Source organism: Perca flavescens, chromosome 10, assembly GCF_004354835.1.
Source record: "Perca flavescens isolate YP-PL-M2 chromosome 10, PFLA_1.0, whole genome shotgun sequence".
Taxonomy (NCBI): domain Eukaryota; kingdom Metazoa; phylum Chordata; class Actinopteri; order Perciformes; family Percidae; genus Perca; species Perca flavescens.
In genome coordinates, this window is record NC_041340.1 from 5,972,584 (window position 1) to 5,978,713 (window position 6,130).

Consider the following 6,130-nt stretch of genomic DNA (forward strand, 5'->3'; position numbering starts at 1 on the left):
TGGATTCGCTCTGAGCAGCGCAAATGGAAGGTGGATTGGAAGGTTTGTAGGAGTTGCAGACCTGCCAATATGTACGCATTTTTTGTACATTTTGACCCTTAAGTACACTTGTACGATTCGCTGCTCTCTAGGTACGCATTTTGTTGCATCTCGCATTTCGCCTGTTTCAGTTTCTATGCAATCTATATCTTTTCCTAGCCAAATGCTTTGCGCGTTCAGTTTAATTCAGTGCCTCAAGCAAGCCAGGCTGGTCGGATAATAACTCTAGGCTTGCATGTCATGGCTGAACCGCCTCAAAAAAAGGTTCGGAACGATTTCTTATCGGGAGAGATGGCCTTGCCTCCACATGTCCAGGCTACGCGTTCTGCACCGTGTGCAAGACAGACATCGACATCAGTCACCAAGGGGAAACCGGTAACGAACACAGTCCCACACTCAAATACTCCCCACCCCCCGAAACATAATGATATTAAGAATAAATGGATGATAAGACAAAAACATAAATTTTGTCCATCAGTGATGGGAGTATCGCGTTACAATTCAGTGGTTGAAATGACTGCAGAGACGGATACATTTGCGACATGGACATTTTTTCCCAGATTCTTTTATGCTGCATTGAAGCGAGCTGTCCCATAACTGTTCCCCGTGATCAGAACCAGAACCAGAGACGGTAACTTCAAGCTTCAACATCTGTGTCCTGTCAGTCACGACAGCAATGTGACCGAGCAACTGACAGATAACATGTCGAGAATTAATGTTTAGTCTTGCTACACGTAATATTACATTTTATCAGCGGTGGAAAGTAACTTGAGCCTACCGTCGGCTATGATTCAATTGTAAGGTGCTTTTAATTGGGTATTTTTTAGAGGTCGACCGATAGTGGATTTTACCGATACCGATAGTAAGGTTGGGCCGTATTTGCCGATAACCGATTAATCGACCGATAGTATTTAGAATTGATACTGGATAAAAACAAACATGAGACTCCAAGTAAAACAGTGCTGAACTTTATTATAAAAATTACAAAAAACTGTATTGAACCTTGAAAACATGCTAAATGAAATAAATATAAATATTGAAGTCAATAAAAGACATTCATTCAAACTGAAACAAAAACTGTTAAACTGTCGGTTTAGAACGGTAACAGACGATCTCTGACCTGGAGGGATCTATCTTTCCCATTATACTCGTTGTTCTCGCTTGGATGCCCATATAAAGCGTAATGTGTGACGGACCTGCCTTCCCATTGGTTGAAAACATAAACAAAGGCATCATGGGAGATTCCCTTGTCGGCAGCACCTGCTGTCTATGGGTAGCATGGAGTTAGCAGCAGAAATGACCGAAAACGTGATGAATTATGGACATCAAGTGGATAAATCTTGGATGTAACAGTTTGGATTTAATGCTCAACAACCCCGAAAAAAGGCACAAGTTCCAGGCTGGATAGAAAATCACCTGTAAAGACTAGAAAGACACTCTAGAGGCCAGCAGACCCTTCTCAGCTCTCGCGTACTGTGTAATGAATTACAGCGCGCACTTCTCAGCCGCTCCAGCAACGGACGCAACCAGGAAAAACTATCGGTATGGATTTTTGCCGATAACGATAGTTCCACCAATCAACTATCGGTGCCGATTAATCGGTCTACCTCTAGTATTTTTCATATAATCCTACTTATTAAGCTACTTCTAGTCCACCACAATTCAGAGTAGGGCTGAATGATTAATTGCATTTGCAATAGTATCGCAAAGGCTGTGATTTGGTCACATGACTCGCGAGAGCAAATCAGGGAAAGCATCAACTTGGCACTCTAACGCTTTCACCTCTTCAGCGCCAGTTCGTTGCAACCATTCTCGTGGTAACGTGGCTCTACTCTGTGCTTGAGAGACTTATTCCTTTTTTCAGTTTGGTTGTTGCCTCATTTATGCTCTGGCTCACGCATTCCTTCTCTGCTCAGATTCTGCCTCTGGACCCGCTGCTCATCAGCTTTCATCTGCCTCCTCGCTGCCTACTCACCTCGCCACTCCGCTCTCAACCAGCCATTCCACCCAACCGCCATCTTCGCTGCATGGCCACACACCCGCATTCTGATCTCCGGCGTCGACCCTACCTGGAGCAGCTATCCTGACCATCTCCCTCCTCCACTATCAAACATTGTTTCTAATAAACACTGTAAACTGCTCATCTGTGTTTGTGTGCCTGTTTCTCAGTTCCGGGTCTGACTGGAGCCTAACAAAATCATTACTTAGACTTCTTAATTTCCCTTCAGTAATCAGAAGAAGGCTATGTGTTAACCTGGTCTAACACTCATCTTTAACCCAGAAATACTTAGGCCTATTTATTAGCTCACTCCACCTACTATTGGTTAGACTAACAAAAATATATGGGCACAAAATATTGGACAGGATATAAGAAAACATTTGTAGTTTCACTACAAGTACAGCCATTCATCCACTCCATTCCTCTACACAGTAATAATTTCTTGTAATATAGCAGGTAGTGATGAGCCAAACAATGTATTTTCAGGTGGAAGAAGTTTCCATGGGCTATGCCTCCTGTACAATAGTTTGTTTTCAATTCAATGTTGGGAGTGATTGCATTAATTGTATAACATTTATGGTCTACTTGTATATGGTTATGGAGTAACTAATAGATATTGATTGGTGAAAGTATATTATGTGTATATTATGTATTATGGTATTAGGTATCTCATAGGTTTCTCACTGGTGGGTGGGCAACGTTGGAGCGTACATTGGCAGTGGGCTGTCGGGTGATTGCTGCGTGCGGGAGGCCCGGGGGGGGTTGTACTCATAACATTTCTTCAAGGTTGGCAGGTCTGGAGTTGATGTACCGTGCAGTGTAATATATGGTGCCAATGTGTTGCAGAGTTAAAAGACTACAGAGAAGTTCCATGAGGGGTGTGTGTGTGTGTGTGTGTGTGTGTGTGTGTGTGTGTGTGTGTGTGTGTGCGCGTGCGCGCAAGTGCAAAGGAGCACCAACCTTTAACTCAAATATGTGGCACCCGTTTACATCCAAAATTAAAGATTCAGCATTCACAAATAGTATGGAGAGCCTCACAAATTCATCCTTAAAGTTTCTAAGGCCACGTCCACACGTACCAAAACGATATTTTTTTTCCCTGGCATCGTTTCAACAATGTTTGCGTCCAAATGGATCCATTTGTAAATGACTCAACATGCTACTTCATATTGCAGGCCTATAGGTGTTTCTGCTACAGAAATTCACCAAAAACGGAGAAGAAGAGGCAAAGAAGAAGAGGCAAAGAAGAAGAGGCGGAGCATGCGCATAAAGCTAGCGCTCTATATACAAACAGACAGTAGAAGAAGAAACCAAACAACCATAGTAACCCTAATAGGCTCAATATCTTCTCCAGCAGGAACACAAGCATGTAACCCGCCATTGTTGTTATGAGACGTTGTCGCGGGATAAGAGGTCGAAGGCTAGAGGTCGAGGGGTGTGGCGATGACATCATTGATACGCAAGTATGCGGCTTCTCCATCCAAACGAACATCCAAGGGCGGGGTTTTCGAATATTTTCACCCTGGGACCAGGTTTCAAAAAAGTGCGTCTTCAGGCAGTGCGTTTACAGGATTCGTTTGGACGATTGGGCAAAACGATGCAAAACGTGCGTTTACACCAAAAAGCGTTCCGTGTGGATGTCCCCTAAAATGAGCAATCACTCTGTGAAAAGTGGGAGCACATTGGTAACAAAAAGTAATTTGCTACATTTAAGGTGTCGCAGGTAGCAGGTTCGTTCGTAATCACACAAATGACCTTCTCAGACTGGGTTGTACGATATAAGGATATTGAGTGAGGAAAGTCAGTGTACAGTATGAATGGTCCAATTACACCAGACGGATGACTATTTTAATGCCCCAAGTGGAAAGAAGCAATTGTGTGCTGAGTTTAAGAGATTATTGAAAACGAGGCTCCTGGCCTCAAGGGGCATCTACTCAGCATCTGTTCAAGTCATTTGTGACAGTGGCCCGAACAAAACGCACCATAAAATCTCATGCTCTTGGTGATAACAGTTAGAAGATAGAGCAGCTAAGTCGTAACTTACAATCAAATCTTAGTTTTCCTCTTTCCAGTCTTGCAGAGTCAGCTTGTTAAGTTTTCTTGTTAAATGTATTTTTGATGGAAGAGAGAGCGTTTGCTGTCAGATGTGACTGGCAGTCATTGATTCAGACTGCAGATAACATTAACACATAAATCACCCTCCAGACATTCTGCATAGCTAAAAATCTGCCCATACAGGATGAGCTTTCAGAACTTTTACCAGAAAAAATTAGATGTCCTCAGAAGTTTGGAATAACGCCACTCCGTAAAAACTCGTGCTCGTAAAACACATTTTTCATTTTTTGATTTGACGTGGGACCCAATGAAGAGGGGGGACAGAGAGACACTGAGACACTGAACAGAGATATATTGAAAATCACTTCACTATGAAGTTTCAAGAAGTGAATCTTGTAGCTGCCCAACCATTTTTCTTGCTGAAAAAATGTAGCAATTGTCTGCAAGTTTGCCAAAAAATCCTGGCTGCCTTCTGGTCAATATGCTGTTTGGACGCTAATGTCTGTAATAATAGTGCGTTCCATTTGTACTCAGAACTTGGATATTCCGAGGTCAAAGTCGGAAATGCCCCCTGACCTCGGATTTCCGAGCTCAGAACTCGGGCAACCACAGAGTAACCCGAGCTAAAAATGCAACATGGCTGCTCCATGCATCAACAGTTGTGAAAGCTGTAGTAACATACAGTTATAAGCACTAATAATCAGTCATACACGCAGCGCTGTCCATATTCTATTTGTGGACATGTTGTTACGCTGTTTGTATGCACAAAAAACAGCGTAATGCGTTGTTATCAACTGGTATTGCTAACAATGGCTAACCTGGCTAGAGCTAATGAAAACAATGAAAATCCGACTTGTTAATGGGCCGCATTCAACTCGGGTGTGACGTCATTCCCAGCTTCAGCTTCCGAGTTAAATGGAACGCACTATATTTACACCTAAAAAGATTTGAAATGCAGAGATAATATGTGATTTTGTTTTATTTGCTTGTCTATTTCATGCCAATTAAGATTTCACAGCAGTGGGAAATCTTATCCATTGCCCTTTTCCCCAGTAATGATCCAAGAGGTTAGACATTATAAGCATAGCCTATATTGAGAATCGATACAGTATGACAGCATATGACAGAATACAAATAAGTTGAAGTCACTTGAAATAAATAAAGTTCACAGTTTGGTGTAAATGGTTTTATGGCATGATTTGTTATGTAATGAAATATCTAACGAATAAAATTCTATTTTGTATTGGACATATGGTTTCTCTAAATCTGTTTCGAGAGTGCTGGCCAAAATGGCAACACAATGAACACTAATGCAGTATAGTGATGTTGTATGGCATGAACTAGCTCTACCCTTTTACTTCTGATCATTTCAAACATAATGAGTTATTGCTGCCACCTGAGTGTGGTTTGGGGTTTGACATTCAGCAGTTGTCAGTGCATATTATGTTTTTATGCAGGCTGTGTGCAGAACGTTTTAGTAATTTAATTAAAATTTCGTCAAAGTTGTGTTAGAAGCTAATGAGCTGAGAGCAGACAGAGTCTAATGGCCTGTGGCAAAAGCATGCTCATCAAACTAGAAGAAACATACAGTACATTCATGCCACCTTGTCAGCTCTCTGAGCAGATGAGCAACTTAATCTTTCTTCTTGATTGTTTCTTTTTTCCCGTGTGTCCACCTCCATTTCTTTCTCTCTCTTTCTCTGTCTTTGCTTGAGGCAGTTTATACTCTTAACAGCTAATAGATTGCTTCAGATCGACAGTCTTGTTTGTCAGAGATGAGCTGAAAAGACGGGGGGAAAACTGCCTTTTCAAAATTAAGATACACTAAAATAGCAGTTGACGTAATTTATCAAAGTAGACACGCAGATGGCAGCAACCCAGCAGGGGCAACTTCCAAAGCATCTAATAACAATTTATCTATCAAGCAACTGGGTAGATTTCAGCCAGGAAACTTTAACTGCAACAGTGCCTTTGCATCTCGCTAGTCCTAACAAATTCAAAGGAAGATGAAAGTCAAAAGAAAAATGGACACATTAC

General features: G+C 41.8%; 1 long non-coding RNA gene across 1 annotated transcript; it reads left to right on the forward strand.

The window, feature by feature from the left end:
• The first annotated feature begins 1,816 nt into the window (after nt 1-1,816).
• Nucleotides 1,817-2,180, forward strand: LOC114563130 (uncharacterized). Its single transcript, XR_003693584.1, has 2 exons — nt 1,817-1,856; nt 1,956-2,180. It is a non-coding gene; the product is annotated as an uncharacterized LOC114563130 (long non-coding RNA).
• Nucleotides 2,181-6,130: the final 3,950 nt, after the last annotated feature.